The sequence below is a fragment of the Sminthopsis crassicaudata genome, chromosome 3, assembly GCF_048593235.1.
Source record: "Sminthopsis crassicaudata isolate SCR6 chromosome 3, ASM4859323v1, whole genome shotgun sequence".
Taxonomy (NCBI): domain Eukaryota; kingdom Metazoa; phylum Chordata; class Mammalia; order Dasyuromorphia; family Dasyuridae; genus Sminthopsis; species Sminthopsis crassicaudata.
This window is the reverse complement of record NC_133619.1, coordinates 11,440,090-11,459,183: the sequence shown is the minus strand read 5'-3', so window position 1 is coordinate 11,459,183 and position 19,094 is coordinate 11,440,090.

The following is a 19,094-nucleotide window of genomic DNA, read 5'->3' as shown; positions in this document are numbered from 1 at the left end:
AAGGTCCTCTTGGGTTTAAAACCCAGGAACTCTTAGATCTTCTCCAATGGGCTGGTAGCAGCATCTGCTAGAATCTGACTTCCAGGTTGTCATGCTAGAGTCCAAGTCCAGTGAGGGTTCCTCCACCTCTGCTTAGAAATGAATGAACAAATGGAACCCCAAGCCTATTTCTTGTAACAATAGGACTTACAGGAAACAGGTTGTGCAATGGTTAGAGCTCACATCTTGTAGTTCAAATCTAGTTTCAGACATTTGAAACTTCCTATCTCTATGATCCCAGATGAGTCACTTAACTTTGATTGCCTTGAAAAACCCCACCCCCTCAAAAAAAAAAAAAAATGGGACCTTCATTTGCACCAACAAAGTCAATGCAACCAAGATGAAAAGGAAAGCAGCTACCTGGAAAGCAGTTCTTTTGGCTAGTGTTTCTGATAAAGACCTCATTTGTAAAAGATATAAAAAGTTGGATCAAATTTATGAGAATGAAAATCATTTCCCAACTGATAAATGATTGACGGATATGAACAGGCTGTTTTCAGATGAAAAAATCAAAATATCTATAGCCACATGAAAAAAAAATTCTCAAATCATTATTGGTTAGAGAAATTTAAATTAAAACAATCTGAGGTACCTCAGATAGCTTAATATGACAGAAAATGAAAATGATAAATGTTGGAGAAGATGTGGGAAAATTGGAACACTAATGCATTGTTGGTGAAGTTATGAACTGAGCCAACCTTTCTGGAGAACAATTTGGAACTATGACCAAAGGGCTATAAAATTGAGCATACTTTTTCTAGCAATACTACTACTAGGTCTATATACCAAAGAGATCATTAAAAAGGAAAAAGGACCCATATTCTGGTATGAATATATCAGCACTTTTTGTGATGATAAGAACTGGAAATTGAGGGGATACTCATCAATTGGGGAGTGGCTGGACAAGTTGTGATACTTGGATGTAATAGAATACTATTGTTCTATAAGAAATGATGAGCAGGCTGATTTCAGAAAACTTGGAACGACTTACATGGATTGATTCTGAATGAAGTGAGTAGAATCAAGAAAACACTGTATACAGTAACAGTAGCACTGTGCAATATTCAACTATGATTGACTTAGCTCTTCTCATCAATGTAATGATCCAAAAGACTCAAAATGAAAAAAATGCCATCCATGTCTGGAGAAAGAACTAGGGAGACTGAATGCAGATCAAAGCATTTTCACTATTTTTACTTTTTTTTCTTTATCTTGTTTTCTCTTTTGTCCTGATTCTTCTTTCACAACATGACTAATGTGGAAATATGATTATACATATCTAATCTATATCAAATTGTCTGCTGCTTTGGGGTATGGGGAGGAAACATTTTTGAATACAAAATGTAATATAATTGAATATTGAAAAAAATGAAATAGGAGCTAAAAGGGAGCGTACAAAGGAAGGGGGGCTAAATTTAATATAATTGAATATTGAAAAAAATACAAAAGGATCTAAAAGGAAGTATAGAAGGGAATGGAGCTAGCTAAATTCCCCACCATGCTCAGCTCATGGGGCCTGTCTTTGGCTGAACAGGACCTTCACTCTTTCTTGATCCAGTTGCAGTTTTAAAGTCATAGTCTGTTTCTTCTCCCCAACCAATGGAAAGAGACTATTCCCACTCGTGTCATAGGAGAACTCAGAATGTGTTTTTGTTTCTTTGTTTGTTTGGTTTTTTTTCCCAGAAGCAAATCCTTCCATCTTAGGTGATCCAGGCAGAGGCAAATCCCTCTGCCTAGGGGGAGTGAAAGAAAATTCCCATATTAAATTGCTTTATTCAACAGAGATTTGTGGAAGGATATAGCATAACTAGTTCAGTTACAAAATGATGGGGAAACTGATAAAAGCTTACCCACTCTTCTCTTTGCAAAAATGACAAACCAAACTGTGCATGTGCTACTAGATCTATATCAAAAAGAGATAATAACCAAAGGGAAAGAACCTACATGTACAAAAATATTTATAGTAGCTCTTTTTGTGATGGGGAGATATTGGAAACCGAGGAGACGCCCAGCAATTGGGGAATGGCTGAATAATCTGTGATATATGAATGTAATGATATATTAGCATTCAGTGAAAAATGATGACAGACAGATTTCAGAAATATTAGAAGATAATCCTGAATCTGGAGAATGATTGGGAGATGCATCAGAAAATGTTGGGTGTTTACAAGTGCACTGAGGAAGAAATGGGAGGGACCAGTCATCCTGAGGATTATATATACAACCCCCCCACTAATCAGGCACCAGACTTGACCTCTGATGAGTCAATGAGAGAATGACTGCCAAAAGAAAAGAAGGTTTGCTTGATTCTGCTTTAGAATTCCTTTTAATAATGAGTCCATTACACTGTAAAGTCACAGTGGTAGTTAACATAACAAGGAAGTTTTGTTTTTTTTTTTCCTTTCCAGAAGTCTGTTCTTCAGTTTTATGCTTTTGATAAAATGTTATTCTAGTTTTCAGCTCTTCCAGAACGACTGGGAGAAGGCATTGACAGGTTGCAATTTTAAATCCACTTAGATTTTCCCCCCTTTTGAATAATGCTACTTGACAGCTTTTCCCCCTTTCCTTGTCATTAAAAACAGTTTTAGTTTAGGTGGAACAAAAAAAAAAGGTAGAAAATTGTACAGCACCTGACATATTTTAAAGAGGTAGAGAAAAGAATTTCTAAAATGGACCAATGTAATGACAAAGAGGGAGAGAAGGAGACCTGGGAATATATATGCATAACAAGCAAGGCCATTTTCTCTTTATTTTCTTTTTTTTCCTTCTTTCTTTCTTTCTTTCTTTCTTTCTCTTTCTTTCTTTCTTTCTTTCTTTCTTTCTTTCTTTCTTTCTTTCTTTCTTTCTTTCTTTCTCTTTCTTTCTTTCTTTCTTTCTTTCTTTCTTTCTTTCTTTCTTTCTTTCTTTCTTTCTTTCTTTCTTTCTCTTTCTCTCTCTCTCTCTCTCTCTCTCTCTCTCTCTCTCTCTCTCTCTCTCTCTCTCCCTCTCCCTTCCTTCCTTCCTTCCTTCCTTCCTTCCTCTCTCTCTCTCTCTCTTTCTCTCTCTTTCTTTTTCTTTCTTTCTTTCTTTCTTTCTTTCTTTCTTTCTTTCTTTCTTTCTTTCTTTCTTTCTTTCTTTCTTTCTCTCTCTCTCTCTCTCTCTCTCTCTCTCTCTCTCTCTCTCTCTCTCTCTCTCTCTCTCTCTCTCTCTCCCTCTCCCTTCCTTCCTTCCTTCCTTCCTTCCTTCCTTCCTTCCTTCCTTCCTTCCTTCCTTCCTTCCTTCCTTCCTTCCTTCCTTCCTTCCTTCCTTCCTTCCTCTCTCTCTCTCTTTCTCTCTCTTTCTTTTTCTTTCTTTCTTTCTTTCTTTCTTTCTTTCTTTCTTTCTTTCTTTCTTTCTTTCTTTCTTTCTTTCTTTCTTTCTTTCTTTCTTTCTTTCTTTCTTTCTTTCTTTCTTTCTTTCTTTCTTTCTCTTTCTGTTTCTTTCTTTTTCTTTCTTTCTTTCTTCTTCCTTCCTTCCTTCTTTCTTTTTTCTTTTTATTTTCAAAACATATGTATAGATGGTTTTCAACATTCACCCTTGCAAAACATTGTGTTCCAAATTTTTCTCCCTTTTTTTTCCAATATATGTTAAACATGTGCAGTTCTATACATATTTCCACAATTATCATGATGCACAAGAAAAATCAGATCAAAAAGGGAAAAAATGAGTAAGAAAACAAAAAACAAGCAAACAACAACAAAAAAAGAATGAAAATGCTATGTTGTGATCCACACTCAGCTCCCATGGTCCTCTCTCGGGGAGGGCACTTTATTTCTGAATCTAAATGCAGCTCAATATTTTCCAGGCATTTGGGAAAGTTTCAACTGCAGGCTTCTTGAGATTTTACTAGGAGATGATCCTACCATTCTAGGAACCCATAAAAGACACGGGTTACATGCACCATTGTCATTTTCCATATATGCTATGCTCATGAGATTGGGTTTGTTTGCCTCTGTTACTCTGTATGAGAGATTTAGTTGTTGTATAAACCTCCCAAAGTGGAAACATCTTCTAACAAGGAACATCCCATCTGGAATTGATCATCAGAGCGAGTGACCTTGAGTCTCCAGAGCTTGTTGAGTCAAGTCAATATATGAACTGGGCTTTAGGCACTGGGATCCAGAGAGAGAGGCCAAAGGCTGTCCCTGCTCCCAAGAAGCTCAGCCTAATAAGAACAACACAGAGAAAATCTTTATAATCAAGATCAACTGGAGATAATCTTTCTCACCCATTTGCCTAGCTAAGATGAGGCAGAGGGAGAATTAAAAAAGCAATAACAATCATGATGAACATCAATTTTCTTTGTCTGTGGTCACTTATTTGATCCTCACAACAATCCTGGAAGATAGGCTGCTATTATTGCCCTCCCATCTCATAGATGAGGAAACTGAGGCAGACAGCCTAAGGTCAGGCAACTCATGTCTGAAGCAGGATTCAAATCCAAATCCAAATGGCCATGCTCTTTCTGGGCCACCTTTATACCTTAACTAGGGCCTGAATATTGAAGTGAAGAGCTAATACAAAACCAATCAGCAAACATTGAAAGGCAAAGTACAAATAACTGGAGAATCGTAGATGAATTCTCCAGAGACTTATATTCCCCTGGGAAAATTTATATGAACTAAATACACTGAAATTTGGAAGGGATTCTAACAGCTGTGAATCATTTAACAGGTAAGGGAATGATCTTTTGAAGTATGTGACCCAATTCAGTTTTCTAAAGTTCATTTTTCCTAATATTTCTCCAATTTTGAAAAGTAGATTAAAGACTCATTTAAGATAATTTGGGGATTCACTAATTAATAGGTAGATATAATATCCAATCAATAACCAACCAATCAAAAATATATATTTTTTAAATTTTGCAACACTATATACCAAGAATAGGACTAAACAAGAAATACAAAATCAGTTACTTGCCTCTAAGTATTCTAAGCTAATAATAATTAGCTATGTATCAGATACACCCGGGTTATTTCAGTATCACAGACTTTGAACTGGAAGAGACCTCAGAGGTCAGGAATCCACCCCCTTTCATTTTATAGAAGAGGAACTAAGTAACTTGTCAGTAAAGTCTCTGATGGAGTTCATCATCAGATGTTTATGGTGCACCTATTATTTTAGATGGAAGAAGTCAGAGAGAGTTGCAATGGTTTGCCCTGTGCACTCCTATGGAACTTGATCTAGGTCAAAATCCCAAGTTTTCTATCTCTTCTCCCATCTCCACTTACACTCCCTTCCTCTCACTGTCTATACATCAGTGGAAAAGCCAGGCGATGCACATTTGACATCCTCCTCCTTCCCCAAACATCGAGCACACGCTAACAAAGCCATCCTTCTCTTTGAACTGGAGCTCCTGTTGACTCCCTGGGTTGTCCCTTGGAGTACCAGAGGGATTTCTGCAATAGACAGTGAGAGTCTTTGTGGGGAAAGAAGCTGTGATTTCCTTCTCTACCAGGCTTTGTCTGTATTTGTGTGTACTACTTCTACGAGCGTTGCTTGTAAAGCCTTTATGTTTTGTGTGTCGGGAGAAGAGATACCAATTTGGTTTCTGCCATTTGTACTGGGGAGGGCTATTAAGTAGCCAGAAGTACCACCAACATGCAGGCTGGGGACTGGGGGGCACAGTGTCACCAGGCTGGCAAAGGACCCATCTTAGGTGCACAGAAAGGCCCAGGATCCTTCAGGAGGGCTGTCACTAGAAACCAATTGTGCTTCCTTTGCAAACCTTGAATTATCTTTTATCCTCTATCTCAACGTCAGGAAAATATTGGGAAGTCCTTCATGCCTGGAGTACTCAATCAGTAATCAGTATACCAGGAGCTGGAACCCTATCATAGGAGCTAGAGATAACTGCCTGACCCAGTACAGGGGTTGCCCAAGTGGAAACTAAGAATAAAGGAGAAAGGGGAAGAAGACGCCAACCGAGAAATCTCTTGAAATGGGACAGTTATAGGAATCATTCTGCAAAGCCTAAAAAGATATAGTTAAGCTTTGATTGGAATACAGTTCAGTTGAAGAATCTGCACTTATTAGTCACATCCTGTATGCTAAATTCTGTGCTATGATAGGAATACAATGGGCAAAAATCAAGAAGTTCTTATTCTTTTTTTTTTTTTTAAAAGTTCTTATTCTTAAGGCATTTGTCCGTGCATATGTAATAAATAGCAATAATCTTTGAGTCAATCCATCTGTCAACTAATCAGAAGCATTTATTAAATGTCTACTAAAAACTAGGCATTTTCTTAGGGGAAAGGGATAGATTATTAAAACCATGCCATTTTTTTGACATTTAATTGATCTTCGATGTATAATTACTGCCTGCTTCACATTGGTATTATAAGGAACATGGCTTAATATCCTTTAAAAAAATTCATTTGTTGTTTAATCAATCTGTTAGTTATATTGGTGCATTTTTTCTGTCTTTTGCTAAGGCAATTGGGGTTAAATGACTTGCCCAGGGTCACACAGCCAGGAAGCGTCAAGTGTCTGAGATGAGATTTGAACTCAGGTCCTCCTGAATCATTCTGCAAAGCCTAAAAAGATATAGTTAAGCTTTGATTGGAATACAGTTCAGTTGAAGAATCTGCACTTATTAGTCACATCCTGTATGCTAAATTCTGTGCTATGATAGGAATACAATGGGCAAAAATCAAGAAGTTCTTATTCTTTTTTTTTTTTTAAGAAGTTCTTATTCTTAAGGCATTTGTCCGTGCATATGTAATAAATAGCAATAATCTTTGAGTCAATCCATCTGTCAACTAATCAGAAGCATTTATTAAATGTCTACTAAAAACTAGGCATTTTCTTAGGGGAAAGGGATAGATTATTAAAACCATGCCATTTTTTTGACATTTAATTGATCTTCGATGTATAAATTATTGCCTGCTTCACATTGGTATTATAAGGAACATGGCTTAATATCCTTTAAAAAATTCATTTGTTGTTTAATCAATCTGTTAGTTATATTGGTGCATTTTTTCTGTCTTTTGCTAAGGCAATTGGGGTTAAATGACTTGCCCAGGGTCACACAGCTAGGAAGCGTTAAGTGTCTGAGATGAGATTTGAACTCAGGTCCTCCTGACTTCAGGGCTGGAGCTCTAAGCACTGCACCACCTAGCTGCTCCTTTGGGGTATCTTTTTTGTCCATAGTTGATTTCCCTATTAGACTGAAAACTCCTCGTGAGAGCAAGTTCTATTCTTTACTTTTCATTGTATCCTCAGAACTCAACTCATTCCATTTGACTGACAGAGGAATCAATTAATCTTTGCTGTCTGACATGACATCACATTTTTAGAATGGAAGTTCCTTGAGGGCAGGGCTGTAGTTTTCAATATTTATATACCTGGACCTTAGAAACTGTTTCTTGCATATATGAACCCCTTTCTAAACTGAATCTGCACAATTTTTTTCATTTTGTTTAGAGAGCCCCAAAGATGAAATGAAGACCTGTAGTAGAGGGGATGCTAACCTGGTACTTGTGAATTTTTAAAGCATATTTTGATAACTACATTTCAATTTCATTAATTTTCTTTGCAATCATATATATTTTCTGGATTTTAAAGTACTGATGTGAAGGGAGTAACAGAGGTTTTACCAGAATGCCCCAAGGGTCTAGGGCACCAAAAAAGTTTCTAATAACTAGATTAGTTGCAACCTAGATTTCTGGACTACCTGTCAGGGCTAGGCCGGTGACCACCCATACCAGCTATTTCTCAGTGCAAGCACCCATAATGCTCTTTTAATTTTAGTAGACCCTTTAATGCTTTAAAGCTTTCTCTCCTTCCAGTGCGCTCTCTCGGAAATGGAAATGGCCAGTTTATAGGGTTAAACAAAACAGGGTCTCAGAATGAAGGCCCAGTCCTTGGGCAGAGGACTTTAGCTCTCTTTGCTTGTAAGCAGGGCACCCTTGGAGCCAGAATACTTCACTGGCATTTCTCGCCCCTCCCCAGAAACCAGGGGTCCCACTGCCCTATACTCCAGCTTGCCACACATCTTCCTATTTCTGATCTAAAACCAACCCAGAGAGGTCTGGGATTTGGCTTCTTCATGGTATCTTGCTGGATCTATGACATCTTAATGAAGAGACAGGTTTGAAGTGAGATTTATATTTTATAAAGGCTCAAGAGCTGTTGGAATTCCAGCCAAAGAACAGGGCTGTGGAACTGAGTCAGTGGGGAAAGGATGATGTCAACACTAACCATACTACGGTTAGTCATGCATAAGCAAGGCTGCTGATTTAGCTCCTGGTTTTCCTCATCCTCTCCCCTTTTCTTCACTTTCTGGCAATTTTATGTCTCATGAAAGATCTCTGCCCAAGGGAGAATGCCATGAAAGGTCAAGCATTCAAGTGGCCATGCACAAAGTGACCCCGACTGATGTTCCCACTTGAAATGTGAATGTTAACATTTCTGGGACAAGCTTAAAGAAAAGAGAAAGCTGAAAAAAATATCAATTAAAATGAGTTTATGACTATAGAACTTAGTCTATTTTTGATATAGTTTACAGAGCATTAAATTTGGTGTCAAGAAAGTTCAAATCTCATACAGCTTTACAAGTGACACTGAGGACGATATATAACTTCTCTGTACCTCAGTTTCCTCATTTGCAAAATGGGATGTTGGTTTCCACAGTCTTCTCAGATCTAAATCTATAATCCTACAATGTTGTCCTTAGTTTTCCATAATTTTGAGTTGACCCTGCAGGAGTTCAAAGACAATTTTCAGAATTTCTGACAATGAGTCACTTCCCACTATTTTTTCCTACAGGAAGACAGCACAAGTTCAAATCCTGGCTCTCATTCCTGTTCTATTGCTAAGTAACTTGGACCTTGGGCAAATCCTACCTTTTGGAAGCCTCAGTTTCCATCTCCATAAAAAAGGGAATGATGTAAGGATTGTTAAAAGAATACTTCTGAAAATTTCACAGAGCGTTTTAGCTAAGGCAGACTTTTTTTTTTTAATAATTAAACAAGCATTTATTTATTCTTTGTGTTTACTGAAGGTAAATCACATATCTATAGAATATTGACTACAAAATATACTAAGATAATTTCCTGGAAAGAGGATATAGTATACAAAAGGTTTGAATTGGAGGTGATATCATTTTGAGATCATTCATGAATAATAACATAATAATGACAATATTTATATGCCATTATATAATTTTCAAACATTTAACAAATATCTTGACTTATTGCTCTAAACAAACTAGATGATATTATTATCCTAATTTTAAACATAAGGAAAAGTGAAGTAGATGCTAAAAGTACATTTGTAAGTGTCTGAGATGATTTGAACTCAGGGTTTTCTAATAACAGGATCAGATTATCTCCCATCCATCCTCTGCGCTTTTTTAGTGTTCCATGAAAGATGAAACATTAGAAACACCATTATTCAAGGTCTTGATAATAAACATCACATACGTTACAAAGAAGGGAGATGTCCAATCATCCAAATGGTTTGTCACTATTATGGAGGAGGTCACATGCAATGACAAGGTCAAAGACAGAATCCCTGCTGTTAGTGAGGTTCCACAAATACTCGTTTGTGGATGACATTGTGCTAATTGCCTGTAGCTCAAATATAACCTACAGAAAAATCCATAATTACTCAAAAAAATTTGGCTTATCTATGTATGGAAATACCAAGTGGATGACATCTTCCCTTGATGTCATTATACCTCTGTTTGGATACCCTTTGAACCTATATAACATACCATTCTATGATCATTACATATTTTATAGATGTAATTATATAAGCACTATATAAATTAATAACAATAAAAATAACTTATATTGATCTAATGCCTACTATGTGCCAGATATTGTGTTGAGCATTTTATAATTATTATCTCATTTGATCTTTATAACATGAGAGGTAGATAGCTTTTATTAGCCCCATTTTACAAATGAGGAAACTGAGGCAAAGTTTGCCCAAGATTATAGAGCTACTATCTAAAGCCATACTTGAAATTGGGTCTTTTAGGCAGACAAAGTCAGGAACTTGCCCTTCTTCAAGGACCCATCCAGGTGCCCTCCTCACAATAGGAAGCTGTGTGTATAGTCTGTGATTATTTGAACACATGTTGTTTCCTCTCAGTAAGATGTGGGCTCCTTGAAGGCAGGGACTGGTTGCTTTATATTACTGTATCCCTAAACTTACGAGAAGCCTTCTGGAAATGTTTGTCGAACTGAATCCAGCAAAAATGTTTACATTTGATATATACAGAAACATATTGGATCTGCAGCTACACAAACTATGTATAACCATTTTTGTTTAATAATTTCCTCATATTTTTGACTCCTTCATTGCCTCACAAGTGACCTGACTGCCATTTTCTGGCTGGTGAGCATTTTATGTCCATACTTCTGATAAGCTGGCGTAGTGTCTTTCTTTTGATTGAGCCTTGGCTTTAAAGTGAGGCAATATACTTTTTTTTTTTTTTTTTTTTGGCATGTCTCCTAGCTTCAAATAATGGGATCCTAAATCCTGATTTGGAAGGGCACTCAGAGTTCATTTCATCTACCTGATCATTTAACAGGTAGAAGAGAAAATTCAGGGTCAAGGAAGGTAATGATTCATCCAAATCACAAAATGGGGATTGCACCCTGGTCTCTTGACTGGGTACTCATTCCTGAATCAAGCTGTCTCCTTTTATTACAAAAAAATCATCTGGTGTTTTTTCTTTTTCTTTTTCATTTGCTACTTTCTTTCTTTCTTTCTTTCTTTCTTTCTTTCTTTCTTTCTTTCTTTCTTTCTTTCTTTCTTTCTTTCTTTCTTTCTTTCTTTCTTTCTTTCTTTCTTTCTTTCTTTCTTTCTCTCTCTCTCTCTCTCTGTCTCTCTGTCTCTCTCTCTCTCTCTCTCTCTCTCTCTCTCTCTCTCTCTCTCTCTCTCTCTGTCTCTCTCTCTCTTTGAGGATGGAGAGGAGAAGTAGAGTAAATCTCTTACTTTTCTTCCTTTTCACTAAAAGCTCAAACCCATCTCTACCGCAAACTCTGCTTCTGTAGCCTGTCTGGTTTAGTCCAGTGATGATTAATTGGACACCATCAGTGTCCGCATCTATGTGCAATGGGAAATTCCGCTATACTCCCAGGGAAAAGGAAGGAAAATTGGAAATAAAATCTCCTGGCCCCTTTGTTGCTAATTTCCTGTTTTTGCCAGCAAAATGAAGCTGCTACTTCCGAAGTACAGATACAGAGAATAAAAAGTGTACATAATTACTTAATAAGGCAGAGCTTTGCATAATTAAACTGAAATTCAACATCTTTTAAGGAAAAGAAGCCATTCCAATTAAGATGGCAGATTATAATAAAGAGAAAAATGAAAACCATTGGAGGCTATAGAGTCACACTTCTGCTCAGTCCATATGGCACACATTGATTTCAACCTTCTCGGCCTCCTGTTGCACAGATGGTTTTACTCCTAGACTCCAACTAAAGGGTAGTAGCAAAGGGGAGAAGCAACAATGGCCGTTTTTTCTCAAGTTCAGAGACGGGTGACTTTGTCTATTTAGTAACAGGACAAGCTTGCTGAGCTGCCATCTTTCCCAGGGCACAGGGAGAATCCCAGCTATTGAATTAAAATTATCGGTGGATCCTGTTGGGGATGAAGTCCAGGCTGGTATGGGATCGTTCTGGAATAGTGACTTCTGTTATTCCTAGTAGAAAGATAAATAAAAGACTTCCCTCTTCTCATGGGTCTTGCTTGCTCATGGGTCTGTGAGTCCACCAATTCTCCTTCCTTCTCCTCCCCATCCCCCAAAATTAACACAAGCATGTCAAGTTAACACATTTGTCATGTTGGAAGAGACCTTGGAAACCATCAACCCAATTCCCTAGTGATAGAGGAGAAAACAGGAAGTTCAGAGATGTTAATTGAATTCCTCAAGGTCACACAGTTACTAAGAAGCCAAGCAGGATTTGAATCCAAGGCATTGGATTCCAGTTCTAGTGCAAAATGATCCTGTAGTGGTTTATCTGAACTAGAAAATGATTTTACTGAACTTTATGGGGAGGAGAATTTCTAGCATAATTAGGAATAAAGTTAAATATATATTTAAAGCTTTGAATTGATGAAAATCAGATTATTCATTCTTTTTTAGGAAATATTGAGACTATTTCAAATCCCATCATCCCAGTTTCATGATTGCATTTGAGCTTTAGTAATTTAGTTAAAAGATTGGAAATATACCTGATTTAATCAATAATTCACAAATCTTTGCAAACACAATTGATTTTTTTTTCAATGCCCATTTAAAAATTCTCACAGGTGGTAACAAAATAGAAATGCTTTCTGACCTCACCAGGAAAGAGACCAAGCCTGACTGGGACACTTAGATGAAAGCAAAGAGAGGAGGGCTGGGTTGAGCCCCTCCGTTTGGCAGGTCAGAGGTGCAAAGGAAGACTAGCCCAAGGCGGAGTGGGTGGGCCAAGATCCTGCAAATTAGCTCAATAAATAGATTCTCACCTGGGCTTCCTGAGTCCCCTGGGCTAAGCATCTTTCACCACCAAACCCAATTGCTCTAAGATAATTCCCCAGAAAGCAAGCACTCTCCACTCCAGGATAGCTTAATGTTTACAAAACATTTCTGGGAGGAGTCATTTGGGCACCCAAACACACATAGACTGATGGGATCAAACTATTCAGACCAAGAAAAGGGGGGGAGGGACTGAGTTTAAAGAAACATTTTCTCATCTGAAAAAAGGCTTTTTAATTGAAAAAGTAGGAGTCTACTTATTCACACAACCAAAAGTGCTTTTTTTTGTTTTTTGTTTTCCCCCAGGAATAAAGTAAACTTTAAAGAGAAGGAAAAATGTCCACGTCTCTGAAATAATCGAGAAATTGATCATTTGTGCATTTGTCATATTGTCCATCTTAATAACAAGATTGAGGGGATTTTGGGTAAAATGGCTAAAAGAGGCTATTCTTAATAGTGAGAACACAAATAAAGATACATCATAAGTCAATGGACTCTATATGCTGCTAATCATTTCAAGAGAGTGAGAGATGGCAGACATAAGTGTTGTTCTAGGTCTAGGCTCTGTCACTCATCATTAGACCCTGGGCAAGTTTCTCTGAGCATCAGTTTCCTTGTATGTCATAAAAAGGACAATATTGTCTAAGAAGACCCCTTAAGCTTTAAAAGTATATAAACTCACAGACACTTGGCCCAATTTGTAAGGCAGGATGGAAAATATATTTAAATATTTAAAAGAATAATTTCCCAATGTATAGATTGCTTGCTCTTTAGTCTTAGGAACAGTTTAAGGAACCTGTAAATTTCAGGGAGGCTGAGAAATACATTTAGTTTTAAAGGAAATGCCTAAGATTACAAGGTAAGGAAAAAGGAATGACTAAAACATGAATCCTAAAGCTGTAGAAGGAGCTCTGAAAGAAAATCAAAATATAGAGCATGTGGAGAGTGATTCATGACTAATGTGGAAGTATGCTTGGAATGAATGTGCAAGTAGCTTATATCAGATTTCTTGCTGTCTTGCGGAGAAGAAGGAGGGAGATACAAAGAAGCTTTGGAACTCAAAATCTTGTAGGATTAAATGTTAGAAACTAATTTTTTTTTAATTTAAAAAAAAATTTTAAAATTTGCTTCCAAATATTATCTCATTTTCTCACAATAACTCCAAGGAGGAAGGGACTATTTTATCCTCATTTTCCAGACGAGGAGACTGAGGTAAATAAAAGTTACATGACTTTCTCAGGGGTCACACAATTAACAAATATGTGAGTGGAGATTTGAACTCAGGTCCTTCCAGCTCCCCTATACTACTTCTAGCTCCCTACATTTCAAGCCTTGTATTTATCAATGCCAAATATTGGAGAACAGCAGGGTGGCATTTAGTAGAAAAAGTGCAAGAAAGGCTTATAAGTAACTTATGACCTTGGACAATGAATACAAATCTCTTTGGGGGGGGGGGGGGAAAGATGCAGATTTAGACCTGGTGTCTTAGAACTTTGAATTTTGAGTGTGCAATTGCTTCTCTTTTTTTCCCTTAATACCAGTAGAGTGCCATGTAGAACAAGATCTTCAAATAAAGACAGCTAAATAACTAATTTTGCTACTAATTCCTGGCTGGCACAGGGTAAATGACAATTGTCTGAGACTCCATTTTCTTATCTGTAAAATGGGCATAATAAGGCCTTCTATTTAGTTAATGAGGATGTTCTGAGGACAAATGATATAATGATAAAGGTTAAAAGCTTTGAACTCTTTAGAAGTGCTATGTAAAATCAAAGGATTATTATAAAGGATATCTTGGCCGTAGATAACAAGACATTAAGTATAATTTGAACATTTTAGAAATTCCATGGGAAGTATTTTTTTTCCTCCCATCAACAACTAAAAACCTTGGAATACTTCTGAAATAGGGTCATGAATGGGACATACAAATGTATCAGTAAGAGACTGTGGCAGTGAGAAAAGAAAGCTGCCTCCAAGCCAGGAAGATCTGGGTGCAAATTCCCTTTGACACATAATGTGTGGGTGATCCTGGAAAGTCACTTAACTTGTGAGGGTCCCAGATAACTTTATAAGATAATAAATTACAGAGCACATGATAGTCTACTGTTGAAATCACAACAAAGTGTGTAAAAGCTCTTTAGGAAAAGGACTTGTTCTAAATGCCAATGATGAATGTACGTTGGAAACTGATTTGTTGGAATAAAGGAATAAAGCTGAGTAAAATATATTTTTTTAAAGTTGTTGCTAATGGCAGAGATCCTTTGACCTTCCTTATTTTTTGAATTTCCTATGCTATGGAACTAGATGACTCTCTTAAAATGATTCAGAATAAAGGATGGCAAAATTTCCCCTGAATGTCACCAGAATTCTTTAGGAAGGCAGCAGGATATGGCAGATGGAACTCTTAATTTGAAGTCAGGAGGTCTTTGGGTCACATGTCTCATATTACCCCTTCATAGTTATGTGAAATTGGGCAATTTGCTTTTCTTCTCTAAATCCCACTTGTCTCATCTATAAAGTGGAAGTAAAAATGTATCCTGCCCCACAGAACCAAATAAGTCAACACATGTAAAAATCCTTGCTATAAATCTTAAAATTCTATATTAAAGTTAACCATTATTAGAATAAATTATGTGTATCTCTATATTTTTGCTTTTGCATCAACTTTACTTCCCAGTTTGATCGATGCCTATTGCTTTCTACTTTTAGGGATCCCAAACATTTTATTTTTTAAAGATGGGCACAAATAGTTCAGCAAAACTAATCAATTGGTCCTCCAAGTCTGATCTTATCTGCAGTATTGTACAACTGAAACCCCCATCTCTGCCAAGAAAGCAGAGGAAGTGCCCTCTCCCATCTCTTCTTTGGGACCAGGCTTAGCCATTATAATCTTGTAGCATTCTACTTGTTTTGTTGCTCTTCATTATTGCTGTTGTAGTCATTGTGTATATTGTTTCCTAGTTCTATTTCCTTCATTTGGCATCCATTCATTTGAGTGGTCTTATGTTTCTCTGCATTCCTTATATTCATCATTTCTTCTCACTTCCTAATAGCCCATTGCATTCATTCATCAAAATTTGTCAGGTATTTCCCAGTGGGTGAGTATCTGCTTTGTTCCCAAAGCTTTGCCAGTATAAAAATACTTTGCAAGTGTTTCTACCAGGCTTGTATAAAGAGATTATAAAGGAAGGAAAGGGACCCACAGGTGCAAAAATGTTTGTGGCAGCCCTTTTTGTAGTGGCAAGAAACTGGAAATTGTATGGCTGCCCATCAGTTGGGGAATGGCTGGACAAGTTGTGGTATATGATATTATTGATCTATAAAAAGTGACAAGCAAGATGATTTCGGAGAGGCCTGAGGAGACTTACATGAACTAACATTGAGTGAAGTGAGCAGAACCAGGAGATAGTCATACACTGAAGCAACAAGATTATACAATGATCAATTCTGATGGACGTGACACGTCAACAATGAGGTGAATCAGACCAGTTCCAATGGTCTTGTGATGAAGAGCCATCTGCACCCAGAGAGAGGATTGTGGGAACTGAGGATGGATCACAACGTAGCATTTTCACTTTTTGTTGTTGTTTGCTTGCACTTTTTTCTTTCTTTTTTTTTCTATTTGATCTAGTTCTTCTTGTGCAGCATGACTTTTGTGGAAATATGTATAGAAGAATTACACATGTTTAACATATATTGGATCACTTGCTGACTGGGGGAGAGGGAGGGGAGGAGGGAGGGAAAAATTAGAGTAAAGGGTTTTCTGGGGTGGATGTTAAAAATTACCCATGTATATATTTTGAAAATAAAAAGCTTTAATTAAAAAAAATAAATAAAAACACGTTGCAAACTTGAAAGGATCATACGAAAGGTAGTGACTGTTGTATATTTCATATTTACTAAATATAAAAATCTCTCCCTTCAGGTATGCTGTGCAAGGAAAAGCATAGCTTCAGACAATGTCCAATTACTGCCAAATTTTGTTACTTCTGTACTTAGTCACTTCCTCCAAGAATCTTCCTGAATGTATCTGACGAGGGTTGGCAGCCTAACTCACCTCCTATACCTCTTGCCCCTCCTTCCTCCTCTAGGCCAATGGTAAAATCATTCTTGACTTCCACCCTAGACTATACATAGATCTGACACATCTTTAGTCTTGCCATTTGAGTGATCAGCTGTTTGTCTAACCACTTTATTTGCCATAATGAATGTGTTATAATTACTGTTCTGACCAGTTAATTGTGTCATATGGCACGTTCTAAGCTCCCAGGGACAGATCATGTAAATTCTCCTTGTGTAATCCTATGGGCAAATAGATCTTGCAGCAGTAGCTGAGGAAGGGAGGAACCATGGAGAGAGAGAGCTGTAGACAGGGTGTGTGTCCTACTTCAGCATCTGGGAGAAGACCCAGTTTTTCCCACTCTTTGAGACTCTTTTTCTTCATGTACAAAATGGGGGAGGAGAAAGAAAGGGAGTGAGGGAGGACAGAAGAGAAAGAGGGAAAGAAGAAGGGAGAGAGGACAACTACTTTTCCACTTCTAAATCTGAGATTTCCTCATCTTTCTGATCCCCCAGTTCTGGACTTCTGGTCTTAAATAGAGAAATACCACTTTATTCAGTTCAATTCAACAAGGATTTATTAAATTGAAACTATATGATGGTAAGACAAAGACCGAATAAAAATCATCCCTATCCTCAGGGAATTGATATTCTGTTAAGGATCTCCACCTCCAATAGGTTAGGATAAGATATTTTGAGAAAGGGACAAGAAGCACTGGAATTGAGGGATGCCTGGGGCAGGATTTCAAAATAACAGCTGAGCTGAGCTTAATTTTTCTTCTAGCTGATATAGTGGATAGAGCCAGGAGGATATGAATTCAAATCTCCTCTCACACTCTTACTAAGTCACTGGATAAAGTTTGCCTCAGTTTCTTCATCTGTAAAATAATTCGGAAAAAGAAATGGCAAATCTCTCTGGTATCTTTGCCAGAAAACCTCAAATGATATTGAAAAGTGTCAGACATGACTAAAATGACGCAGCAGCAATAACTATCATAAATTCCAAACTGCAAGGATCCTCAGAGGTTTTCTAGGTTAAACCTCTCGTTTTACAGATGTTGGAACTGAGGTCCACAGCATCTAGCTCTCAGAGAAACACAGTCAAAGAGGCAACAAATCTGGAGCCAGAGAACCTGAGTTCAAGTTCTCCTTCTGATATTACCCATCTTAACCTTTCTGAGGATGGCACTTTGCACATCTTTAAAAAGAGTAGAGTTGTGTTAGATGGCTTCTAGGTACCTTTTAACACTAGATCATGAAGCAGTCCTTTCTTTCCCCATCCAACAAACTCTGCTTAGGAGAGATTTCAAAGCACTCTGTATATAGTCCAACAGTACTGGGGCAGCTGGGGATATACTATTTTCAACAGCTTCACCTTGTTGGAAGCCATATCAGAATTCTAACCCTGAATAACTGTTCTTTGTGACCTGGAAGTCATCCCAGGCTTTAAAAGCCTAGAAGAAAGGGCCAGATCTCAGGAGGAAATGTTGAGCATGAAATCTCTGCAGTACAATTGAAGATCCCCCATTCATTCCTCTTGCTAACCACATCAATCCTCCTGCTGATCCAGGAATTCTGCAACATCCTAGCACTTCTGCAAAACCAGGCAATTGGACAAGAAAGCCTCTTTTTTTCCCCCCAAGCAAACAGAGTTTGGAGATTACAAGGTTCCTCTCCCCTCCTTTCTACAGGGAAAGTAAAACATTAAACCGTCCAAGAGATAACAGGAAAAGATTACAAAGAATTTCAGCAGAGACTTCAATGGATTTACTATCATGCCAAAGAGACTTTAAATACACATATGGAATGGGATGCTGGGAAATTATGATCACCAAAACTTGTCCCCAAAGAGAGACTTGAGAATTCAGTTACCTTACTTATTTGTAGAAGTGGGGGATGAGTGTGAAACATTAAATATAGAACACCTATTCATAGATTTTGGGGACACCCTGCATGATGCCAGAATTAGTGGATTTAGATTTTAAACTGAAGTTTTTTTTTCTTTTGTTGCCAATTCTTTTTTTTAATTAATTTTATAATTATAATTTTTTGACAGTACTTATGCATGAGTAATTTTTTTTCTTTTTACAACATTATCCCTTGTATTCACTTTTCCAAATTTTCCCCTCCCTTCCTCTACTCCCTCCCCTATATGACAGGCAATCCCATACACGATAAATGTGTTACAGTATATCCTAGATACAGTATATGTGTGTAAAACCAAATTTCTTGTTGTATGGTAAGAATTGGATTCCAAAGGTAAAAGTAATCTGGGTAGAAAGACAATAGTGCAAACAGTTTACACTCATTTCCCAGTGTTCCTTCTCTGGGTGTAGCTGTTTCTGTCCATCATTGGTCAACTGGAACTGAATTGGATCTTCTCTATGTTGAAGATATCCATGAAGTTTTTTTTTTTAATCTTTATTTTTATTCTTTGTTATAATGGATAATACTTTCTAATGAGAAGGTACACTGGCAAATGAAAATGATGAAAAATAAA